The 12,656-nt window shown below is 37.4% G+C and overlaps 1 long non-coding RNA gene across 1 annotated transcript in view; it reads right to left on the reverse strand.

Annotated features, from left to right (window-relative positions):
* LOC132433275 (uncharacterized) overlaps positions 1 to 12,656 on the reverse strand; it is a 350,642-nt gene that overhangs the window by 273,823 nt on the left and 64,163 nt on the right. The window contains exon 2 of the long non-coding RNA XR_009521105.1: positions 4,756 to 4,811. This is a non-coding gene — a long non-coding RNA (uncharacterized lncRNA). The remainder of the gene's footprint in view (positions 1 to 4,755; positions 4,812 to 12,656) is intronic.

The following is a 12,656-nucleotide window of genomic DNA, read 5'->3' on the forward strand; positions in this document are numbered from 1 at the left end:
CAAACGGCATTATTTTATTCTTTTTATGGCTGAGTAATATTCCACTGTATATCTACACCACATCTTCTTTATCCATTCATCTGTTGATGGACATTTAGGTTGTTTCCATGTCTTGGCTATTGTAAATAGTGCTGCAATGAACACTGGGGTGCATGTATGTTTTCAAATTAGAGTTTTCTCTGGATATATGCCCAGGAGTGGGATTGCTGGATCATATGGAGAAAAAGACTTTAAACAGTTGTGTCTCATACTCTCTCTGGTAGATTTTATTGTTTTTCAAAATAGTCACTGTGTCTCCATGTGGGAGGATTTTACATTCCTGTAAGACTCGGTTATGTGATTTCCTTTGGCAAATGACACAGCGGTGGAAGTGACATATGCAGAAGCTTTGAGAGCTGTTGTGAGGTTCCACCACCTCTCTTCTTTCCCTCTGACACAAAGCCCATCATGTCCTCAAATGAGGCTCTATCAACCTGGATTTCAAGGTGGTGAGTATAAGGCACAGAGTCACGACTGACCTCCAGCCAACATGTAACATGACCAACACATTAGCTTTATTTCTGTAAGACACTAAAATTTGAGGGTTGTTTGTTACTGCAGCATTACCCAGTAAAAGATGACTGATACACTTTCCTTCACAAAAACTATATATAATTCAACTCAAATTTAGAGCTTTACACCTAATGAAAGAATGATCATTCTTATCTGGATGGATCATCTACCATTTTTATCCAAATGCACGGCTTTAGGAAGGTACAAATGCAGTCGTGAGAGAAAAAGTGGAATTCTCAACCATTGGAGCCAATGGACTAACCTCTGAATTCACTGATTTGAAAGCTTGCCTTGTAGCTTTCTACTGAAAGTCCAGGAGGATTCCACTTTATATAGAGAGGAACACTAACAGTAGATTCATGACAACTAGATGAGGATTTCCTTTCTTGGGAAGGAAAATTGATGAAAACAAATCTTCTGAATTACACGAGAAAAATAGGAGTCAGAGCTCATCATGGTATCATTTTTAATAGTAATATCTCATAGAGAAATAAAAAGAAACGTTTTCAAGACAAAATTAGTTTATAATAATTTGCTAAGTTCTTGCTTAACATTCCTTCCTCCTCCTCCTCTCCTCTTCTTCCCATTCCTGCTCCTTTTCCCTTCTCTGTGTTTCTTCCTTGTCCTTTCCTCAAATCAACTCATGGCCATCTTTGGAAGATGCAAAGATGATAGATATAAATAGATGTAGACATCCAAAGAAGATATACAGATGGCCAAAAATCACATGAAAAGATGTTCAACATCACTAATTATTAGAGAAATGCAAATCAAAACTACAATGAGGTATCACCTCACACTGTTCAGAATGGCCATCATCAAAAAGCCTACAAACAATAAATGCTGGAGAGAGTTGGAGAAAAGGGAACCCTCCTACACTGTTGGTGGTAATGTAAATTGGTTCAACCACTATGGGAAACAGTATGGAGAGTCCTTAAAAAACTAGAAGTAGAACTACCATATGATCCTGCAATTCCACTCCTGGGCATATATCCAGAGAAAACCATAATCTGAAAAGACACATGCACCCCAATGTTCATTGCAGCACTATTTACAATAGCCAGGACATGGAAGCAACCTAAATGTCCATCAACACAGGAATGGATAAAGAAGATGTGGTACATATATACAATGGAATATTACTCAGCCATAAAAAAGAATGAATATAGCTGATGCACTTTGTTATAAGGCAGAAACTAACACACCATTGTAAAGCAATTATACTCCAATAAAGATGTTAAAAAAAAAAGAAAGAAATATTACCATTTGCAGCAACATGGATGGATCTAGTATCATACTCAGTGAAATAAGTCAGACAGAGAAAGACAAATATCATATGATATCACTTATATGTGGAATCTAATTTTTAAAAAATGATACAAATGAACGTATTTACAAAACAGAAAGAGACTTACAGATATCAAAAACAAACTAATGGTTATCAAAGGGGAAATGTGGGGGGAGGTGGGTAAATCAGGAGCTTGGGATGAACATACATACACTACTATATGTAAGATAGACAACCAACAAGGACCTACAGTATAGCACAGGGAACTCTACTCAGTATTCTGTGATAACCTATATGAGAAAAGAATCTTAAAAAGAATGAATATATGTATACATATAACTGAATCACTTTGCTTTACACCTGAAACTAACACAATTTTGTAAATCAACTATACTCCAATAAAATTAAAATAAATAAATAAATAGACATACAGAATGATAGCTATATCCCTATTGAAAGAAAAAGATTAAATATACATTTATTTCTAAGAGTTCATAATTCTAAAACATTAATAGAAGAACTTGCTTAACCCTAAACCTCTAAAGCTTGAAAAGCCCTCTAAAAACCGCTTGAAATTCGAGGGGTTTTGATACTTTCTTTGAAGTATGCCAAAGTGTACTCTCATTTCCCAGTGTATTCTCATTTCCCGCTCCGCAGCATGTGGGATCTTCCCAGACCAGGGCACGAACCTGTCTCCCCTGCATCGGCAGGTAGACTCAACAACTGCGCCACCAGGGAAGCCCGAAATGTGAATTTTTAAACTAGAATTAAAATTCAAAACTGTAGGATATCTCTTGGAAATTTTAAATCTAGTAGCAATAACAAAAACAAAGTTTTATTAGAAAAGCTTAAAGTATGCTCATTTTTCCCCCTGTGCTATAGGAAAAAGAACTTGCTACTCACATATCAAGCTACCAAGAGAACTCCATAAATTATTTTCTGCTCGGGCTAACTTTGCATTACTCTTACCCATTCTGTGTACTCCTTAAAGGATTATCGTAAGGTACACAAAAGAAAGACATGGTTTTATTGCAAAATTATCTCTAAACCAGAAGTGCTGACCTAATTTGACTTTTCTTCTTATCAGACAATGTTAAATGTAATTTTCCCTATTATTAAATCTGAATATAAATTAAGAGCTATTGCTTAAATATACATATCACGTCACTATAAAATTTGAAACTGAGTCTTATAAACACTCAAGAGAATTAAAACATACAAAGAATTACTGTTAGATCAAGTAGCCACCTGTTAGATCAAGAGACCACAAACTCAACACTGCTTCACATCTATGCAATTTTCTTGATGTAGTACTTACCTTTTTGGAAATTGCCTTCATAGCAATGCATTTACACAATTAAATTTAATCTTATTATTATAGTCATACCCTGTGTTTCACCAAAAGCCTATTGCCTTTTTTTTAACCATTGATGTTTTTCTACAGACTCAGCTCCTGATTATTTCCTACTATTAAAAAAAATGAAATTAAAAAAAATGAAATTTGTCTTCAAAGGGCAACCATCTGTTACCAACCAAGATCACTTGGAAAGAATATTAATCAGGTTCTTTAAAATATTTAAAGAAAATTTGATTAGCCATGGCAAGAACATCGGGATAAGCACATGGCCTTCCAATCTTTACTACAGGAAGAGATTGCTTTCATCAATATGAACACACTCTGGCACACTTCTTAAAAATCAGTCTTTTTCATTTGAATAACCAACGTCATATAGTTTATGCTTGTACAAGTATACCTCTAAGTTTTTTCTATAAGGTGGTTTGAAGCCAAAGCTGAAAAATGTTCTGCTACACATCTTAGACTATTACTTCTTTTATTCTTTGTGTAGAAGGAGCAGAAACATTTAATCTGTAATGATTTTCATCTGCTCAATGCAGCCACAATGCCAACAGATCTTAGTTGATTAATGCTTGAAATATAAAAATTCAAATGTGTACTCTGCATATATGTGTGCGTGAATATGTGTGGCTGGGGATGCGGGAAGGTTATTTGTGGTTTAATTATTCTTAGTAAAAAAGTTTCTTCAACCTGCTCCAAGACAGCAATTCCAACTAATCTGCGCTAGAGACTTTTGGGGCATTTGGAGAGGAGAGAAGGCCTTTAATTTCCCCTTTCTCCACTAGCCTACATCCTCTTTACCTCCTCCAGATACCCTGGCTCAGCATGGGTTACAGACATCAGAATCTCCTCAATGAGTAGGTTGCCCTTTCCACCTGGAGCTAGGGCTGCTGTCTGAATGGGAATGGAAAAGCTGTGAGCAACACCTAAGAAAGGACGGTTCCCTCTTTCTCTTAGAACTCCACACTGAAAACCTAGAAAAAAGAAAAGGGGCATAGGAAAGTAGACCCATATGCCAGGTTGGTGGGCAATAGAATGTAGGAAAGGTTATCAGAAGACGCCCTGGAGTTAAGCTAGCTGGGATTGAATTCTGACTCTGAGCTTCCTTTGTGAACCTAGACAAGATCTATAAATTATCTGTGCCTCAGTTTTCTCATCTATAAAATGGGTATAATACTGCCTATATTATAGAGTTATTAGAACAGTTCTTGAAACCTGATGAGCACTCAGTTGATATTAACTAAAATTATTATTAATAACTATCATCTACTGAGAGCTTACTGTGTTTCCAAGTGCCCCATTAATATAGCTCACACTTCCCTTAGAATTCTTCTCATGGATTTCCACTTTCCAAAGTGAAATCAAATCTCAACTATCTATTTAATGGTGATGTTTCCTTTCTTTGGTTAGCACAATCATTGGTTGATAGTACACAGAAATATGTCATTTTAATTTTTTGTAACAGTAAATTTTACATTTTTCAACACACATGCCAATTCCTTGAATATATAAAATGAGAATTTAACAATCATGAAAACAAATTTATAGCCTTACTCACCCCCACTGCACCTTCATTCTATTCATTCTTCAGTGTCAACCAAGACAACTCACATCCTAAGAGAAAAGACAGGACAGAAATCAGAGTCAATGCAACCCATTCTGCCCAACTGCTAAGCATGGTTACTGAGCTAAATATATCCATGCTCTATGGCAGTGAGAAGGATTGAACATCCTGCCAAGGGAGCCACAGTTATGACAGCAATTGTGAAAAGCTGGCGACCTTGCTGGAGACTGCGAGGGAGACCAGTGCTAGATACTTCGTGAGCTGTCATGGACGGAGTGCAGGGCCTATTTAAGGAACCAAGGCTTCAGTGAAGAAGCCTTATCCTTTTGTAAATGAAAGGGCAGAGGCTTCCTTCTAACCCCCTTAGCGGCTTTCTCCAAGCTGCCTCAGCTCAAGAGCCTGACTCTAATTCCAGATATTTTTCATTTGTCTGCAAATCACTACATGGACAACAGAAATTCAGGCCCAGGAAGTAATTTGCAGCAACTCCAAATTATCTACTCCCCTGGAAAGCCCACTTTAAAACCAGATTTTTAAAGGAAGTAGAATTTTGGAAGGGACCCACAATCCTTTTTTGCATCACCGGGAAAACAGCTTCCCTGTAATCCCTTCATTTAAAAAAAGTTCTCATGGATTAATCTCCCCTAGGCAGGTATAATTACTGGTATTTCAACTCCATAAGCAATTCAACTGCAATAAATAAACTAAAATAATGAGAATAATAATCTTATAATAACCACACACTATACATGATCAATATCTTTCTTTCATTCTTTATATACAAGATCTCTACCTTCCCATTTCTATCACTATTTCCCAACCCTGATAAGAAAACACTCTGAATAACTCTGAGAAATGTCCCGTGGGATTACTCTAAAGGACATAATTGCAGCTACTGAGAAAGAGACTCAATGTAATTAAGATTCAATTAGTATAAAATTGTTTTCAGAGATTGATAATTGTACCTTGGGCTTTACAATAACCAAACTTAATGCCTGTAACCTCCCCCAGACAGAGGGCAGGTGCCTTCCCACACATCTGCCACATTGTTTCACTGTATCTTGAAGTGTGGCCAATCATAGTTTTGTGTATTTTTTTTCCCAGACACACAATTTTATTTATCTCAGACAGTTTATATATTTGCATATGACAGCACTTACAAGGGCTGCAAGTGTCTACTGAGAAAATTAACCTGTATGCTCTTGTTGGAAATGCTGCTCCCTCCCTCTGGGAAGTGTCTTTTGTTTGCTTTCTCATCTAAACTGTTTTATCCTCTCACTGCCTTCCTTCAGTGTAACCCAAACTAGATTGCTTACTGCTAGTGCCATAACCCCCTCTTCTCACTAGGCGCAGAGTTAGAATATATTTTTCAGCCTCTTTTTTTCACCATAGGGTGGAACCTATGCCTGAGATCTTGACAACAAAACATGTGCAAAAGTGATGGGTGCCATTTCCAGTCCTGGGCCATTAGAACCTTCTACGCATGACTCTTGCTCTCTTTTCCTGGCTGAATGGAGAGCACTCTGAGGACCCAGGGCAGGTTGTGGAGCCTTTAGATGGAAGGACTTGCGCCCGTGCCCCTGAATGACTGTGTAGAACAAGGTCTACTCCACCAGACCCTGCCATTGCACACTGACCTCTGATGTAAGGAAGAAATAAATCTTTGTTGTGGTAAGAAACTTAGAACTGAGGTTTAAGTTCTAAGTTTAGAACTGGGGGTTTATCTGTTACAGCGACTAGCACTGTTTATCAAAGACAGTTGTTTTTTCACTTGCTTCTGTCTCTCCATTTCCACGGTCATCTCATATTTTCCTCCATTTCTTCTTTTCTTTCATTTATACTGCAAATAATTATTGTGTGCCCAACATACATGCTGGTAACAAAGTACATCCTATGTTAACTGTGTTCAAAGTAGTCCAAATGAATAATCAACCACCTAACGATTTGACAAGCCCAATTATGTAGGCCTACTAATTCTTTAAGAGAAGTGTCGGCAAACTACAATCTGGCTGTTTTGTTAAATTAAATTTTAGGGGAACATAGCCATGCTCATTCATTTACATCTTATCTGTAGTGTAGTGACCTTGGAACCTCCAAGAAAGCAAGAATGACCAATAAGGCCTTGTAACCTGCAGCTTTCTTGCTACACTAGCTGAGTTGAATAGTGATGACAGAGACTGTCCTAAAAAATCTAGTATTTTCTGGTCCTTTGCAGACAAAGTTTAAGAAAAAGTTTTAAACATTTTGGAAAGGATTCTCAAAGGAGAATATGCATGAATTGGGTTTTGGAGAAGTTCACTGTGGTAGAAAAAGAGGAAGAGTGCATTCTGGGGAGGGATAATAATAGGCAAGCAAAAAATATGTAAGTTTAAAGGTTACTCAGACAGCACTGAATGATCTTCCCCTTCATCACCAGTTACCAGTGGGAAGGAGCAACAGGAAGCATCATACCAAAGGGAAATGTTTTGAAACAAGCAAACCTCTTGACTTCAGCCTCTTCATTTTGCCTGAGTACAAAATTTTAATAAATAATATCAACACTAAATAGCTTCAAGCTCAACTATAGATAAGTGAGCTGTAAATCTTCATCCATCACTTATCAATAAACTGTAACAGAGTTCTGTTTCCAGGTAATCCTACACAGACACAAAAGACCTTTACACCTATGGTAATAGTAAGAAATATTTAGACAAAATAAAATCATACGTTTCTGTGAGATTTGCAAAGAGTGGCAGGTGCAAGGAAGCCTTAATGAAATGAATTACAGAGAGTATGTCACATCCCTTCTTAGATGAACGGAGAGTATGTAAGTTCCCACACCTGGGAGTGAATACTGCTCTGCGTATGGGAGGATGGAGGAGCCAGCTTGATGTAGCTTGGGATGTTTTGAGTGAAAGAGAAATCAGACAAATGTTATTAAACAGTGAAGCATAGCAGGGAAGACTAGAGCCTGACAGAGCCCTAAATGAAAAACGAATTGCTCAGCCTGAGAGAGATCTCCTTGACATTACCCCCAGATTATACTGAGAAGGAAATGGGAGGGAAAAACACATAATTACATAGTCTCTCACATTCCCATGATGCTCAATTTCTAGCGATCCTCCAGATTATTTTTTTTCTTTACCATCTTTATTGGAGTATAATTGCTTTACAGTGTTGTGTTAGTGTCTGCTGTATATCAAAGTGAATCAGCTATATGCACCTGTATATCCTCATATCCCCTCCCTCTTGAGCCTCTCTCCCACCCTCCCTATCCCACCCCTCTAGGTGGTCACAAAGCACCGAGCGAATCTCCCTGTGCTATGTGGCTCTTTCCCACTAGCTATCTATTTTGCACCTGGTAGTGTATATATGTCCGTGTCACTCTCTCACTTCGTCCCAGCTTACCATTCCCCCTCTCCCTCCCCATGTCCTCAAGTCCATTCTCTACATCTGAGTCTTTATTCCTGCCCTGCAACTAGGTTCATCAGAACAATTTTTTTTTTTTACATTCCACATATATGTGTTAGCATACGGCATTTGTTTTTTCTGACTTACTTCAATCTGTATGACAGACTGTAGGTCCATACACCTCACTACAAATAACTCAAGTTCATTCCTTTTTATGGCCGAGTAATATTCCACTGTATATATGTGCCACATCTTCTCTATCCATTCATCTGTCAATGGACACTTAGGTTGCTTCCATGTCCTGGCTATTGTAAACAGAGCTGCAATGAACATTGTGGTACATGACTCTTTTTGAATCATGGTTTTCTCAGGGTATATGCCAAGGAGTGGGATTGCTGGGTCGTATGGTAGTTCTATTTTTAGTTTTTTAAGGAACCTCCATACTGTTCTCCATAGTGGCTGTATCAGTTTACATTCCCACCAATAGTGCAAGAGGGTTCCCTTTTCTCCACACCCTCTCCAGCATTTGTGTTTATAGATTTTTTGATGATGGTCTTTCTGACCAGTGTGACGTGATACCTAATGATAGTTTTGATTTGCATTTCTATAATGATTAGTGATGTTGAGCATCTTTTCATGTGTTTGTTGGCAATCTGTATATCTTCTTTGGAGAAATGTCTATTTAGGTCTTCTGCCCATTTTTGGATTGGGTTGTTCGTTTTTGTGGTATTGAGCTTCACGAGCTGCTTGTATATTTTGGAGATGAATCCTTTGCCAGTTTCTTCGTATGCAAATATTTTCTCCCATTCTGAGGGTTGTCTTTTCGTCTTGTTTATGGTTTCCTTTGCTGTGCAAAAGCTTTTAATTTCATTAGGACCCATTTGTTTATTTTTGCTTTTATTTCCATCTCTATAGAAGGTGGGTCAAAAAGGATCCTGCTGTGATTTATGTCATAGAGTGTTCTGCCTACATTTTCCTCTAAGTGTTTTATAGTGCCTGGCCTTACATTTAGGTCTTTAATCCATTTAGAGTTTATTTTTGTGTAGGGTGTTAGAAAGTGTTCTAATTTCATTCTTTTACATGTAGCTGTCCAGTTTTCCCAGCACCACTTATTGAAAGGGCTGTCTTTTCTCCACTGTATATTCTTGCCTCCTTTATCAAAGATAAGGTGACCATATGTGCGTGGGTTTATCCCTGGGCTTTCAATCTTGTTCCATTGATCTATATTTCTGTTTTTGTGCCAGTCATACTGTCTTGATTACTGTAGCTTTGTAGTATAGTCTGAAGTCAGGCAGCCTGATTCCTCCAGCTCCGTTTTTCTTTCTCAAGATTGCTTTGGCTGTTCGGGATCTTTTGTGTTTCCATACAAATTGTGAAATTTTTTGTTCCAGTTCTGTGAAAAATGCCATTGGTAGTTTGATAGGGATTGCATTAAATCTGTAGATTGCTTTGGGTAGTAGAGTCATTTTCACAATGTTGAGTCCTCCAATATGAGAACATGGTATATCTCTCCATCTATCTGTATCATCTTTAATTTCTTTCATCAGTGTCTTATAATTTTCTGCATACAGGTCTTTTGTCTCCTTAGGTAGGTTTATTCCTAGATATTTTATTCTTTTTGTTTTAATGGTAAATGGGAGTGTTTTCTTAATTTCACTTTCAGATTTTTCATCATTAGTGTATAGGAATGCCAGAGATTGCTGTGCATTAATTTTGTATCCTGCTACTTTACCAAATTCATTGATGAGCTCTAGTAGTTTTCTGGTAGCATCTTTAGGATTCTCTATGTATAGTATCATGTCATCTGCAAACAGTCACAGTTTTACTTCTTTTCTGATTTGGATTCCTTTTATTTCATTTTCTTCTCTGATTGCTAAAACTTCCAAAACTATGCTGAAAAATAGTGGTGAGAGTGGGCAACCTCATCTTGTTCCTGATCTTAGAGAAAATGGCTTCAGTTTTTCACCACTGAGAATGATACTGGCTGTGGGTTTGTCATATATGGCCTTTATTATGGTGAGGAATGTTCCCTCTATGCCTACTCTCTGCAGTTTTTATCATAAATGGGTGCTGAATTTTGTTGGAAGCTTTTTCTGAATCTACTGAGATGATCATACGGTTTTTATCCTTCAGTTTGTTAACATGGTGTATCACATTCATTGATTTGCATATATTGAAGAATCCTTGCATTCCTGGGATAAATCTCACTTGATCATAGTGTATGATCCTTTTAATGTGTTCTTGGATTCTGTTTGCTAGTATTTTGTTGAGTATTTTTGCATCTATATTCATCAGAGATATTGGCCTGTAGTTTTCCTTTTATTGTCACATCTTTGTCTACTTTTGGTGTCAGGGTGATGGTGGCCTCGTAGAATGAGTTTGGGAGTGTTTCTCCCTCTGCTATATTTTGGAAGAGTTGGAGAAGGATAGGTGTTAGCTCTTCTCTAAATGTTTGATAGAATTCACCTGTGAAGCCATCTGGTCCTGGGCTTTTGTTCATTGGAACATTTCTAATCACAGTTTCAACTTTAGTGCTTGTGATTGGTGTGTTTATATTTTCTACTTCTTCCTGGTTCAGTCTCGGAAGATTATGCTTTTCTAAGAATGTGTCCATTTCTTCCAGGTTGTCCATTTTATTGACATATAGTTACTTGTAGTAACCTCTCCTGATCCTGTGTATTACTTCTCCTTTTTTCATTTCTAATTCTGTTGATTTGAGTCTTCTCCCTTTTTTTCTTGATGAGTTTGGCTAATGGTTTATCAATTTTGTTTATCTTCTCTAAGAACCAGCTTTTTTTATTGATCTTTGTTATCTTTTCCTTCATTTCTTTTTCATTTATTTCTGATCTGATCTTTAGTATTTCTTTCCTTCTGCTAACTTTGGTGTTTTTTTGTTCTTCTTTCTCTAATTGCTTTAGGTGTAAGGTTAGGTTGTTTATTTTAGATTTTTCTTGTTTCTTGAGGTAGGATTGTATTGCTATAAAATTCCCTCTTAAAACTGCTTTTGCTGTATCCCATAGGTTTTGGGTAGTCGTGTTTTGTCATTTGTTTCTAGGTATTTTTTGATTTCCTCTTTGATTTCTTCAGTGTTGTGGCCTCTCCCATTGCGGAGCACAGGCTCCGGATGCGCAGGCTCAGCGGCCATGGCTCACGGGCCCAGCGGCTCCACGGCATGTGGGATCTTCCCGGACCGGGGTGCAAACCCGTGTCCCCTGCATCGGCAGGCAGACTCTCAACCACTGCACCACCAGGGAATCCCCTTCAGTGTTCTCTTGGTTATTTAGTAGCATATTGTTTAGTATCTATGTGTTTGTATTTTTTTTACAGTTTTTTTTTTCCCTGTAATTGATATCTAGTCTCATAGCACTGTGGTTGAAAAAGATACTTGATACAATTTCAATTTTCTTAAATTTACCAAGGCTGGATTTGTGACCCAAGATATGGTCTCCTGGAGAACATTCTACGAGCACTTGAGAAGAAAGTGTTTTTGGATGGAATGTCCTATAAATATCATTTAAGTCCACCTTGTTTAATGTGTCATTTAAAGCTTGTGTTTCCTTATGTATTTTCATTTTGTATGACCTGTACATTGGTGAAATTGAGGTGTTAAAGTCCCCTACTATGATTGTGTTACTTTCGATTTCCCCTTTTATGGCTGTTAGCATTTTCTTTATATACTGAGGTGCTCCTATGTTGGGTGCATAAATATTTACACTTTTTATATCTTCTTCTTGGATTGATCCCTTGATCATTATGTAGTGTTCTTCATCTCTTGCAATAGTCTTTATTTTAAAGTCTATTTTGTCTGATATAAGAATTGCTACTCCAGCTTTCTTTTCATTTCCATTTGCATGGAATATCTTTTTCCATACCTGCACTTTCAGTTTGTGTGTGTCCCTAGGTCTGCAGTGGGTCTCTTGTAGACAACTTATGTATGGGTCTTGTTTTTGGATCCAATCAGCCAGTCTATGTCTTTTGGTTGGAGCATTTAATCCATTTACATTTAAGGTAGTTATCAATATGTATGTTCCTATTACCGTTTTCTTAATTGTTTTGGGTTTGTAGGTCTTTTCCTTCTCTTGCATTTCCTGCCTAGAGAAGTTCCTTTAGCATTTGTTGTAAAGCTGGTTTGGTGTTGCTGAATGCTCTTAAGCTGTGCATATGTGTAAAGGTTTTAATTTCTCCATCAAATCTGAATAAGATCCTTGCTGGGTAGAGTAATCTTGGTTGTAGTTTTTTCCCTTTCATCACTTTAAATATGTCCTTCCACTCCCTTCTGGCTTGCAGAGTTACTGCTGAAAAATCAGGTGTTTACCTTATGGGGATTCCCTTGTATGTTATTTTTTGCTTTTCCCTTGCTGCTTTTAATATTTTTTCTTTGTATTTAAGTTTTGATAGTTTGATTAATATGTGTCTCAGCATGTTTCTCTTTGGGTTTTTCCTGTATGGGACTCTCTATGCTTCCTGGACTTGGGTGACTATTTCCTTTCCCATGTTAGGGAAGT

Source organism: Delphinus delphis, chromosome 11, assembly GCF_949987515.2.
Source record: "Delphinus delphis chromosome 11, mDelDel1.2, whole genome shotgun sequence".
Classification (NCBI taxonomy): Eukaryota; Metazoa; Chordata; class Mammalia; order Artiodactyla; family Delphinidae; genus Delphinus; species Delphinus delphis.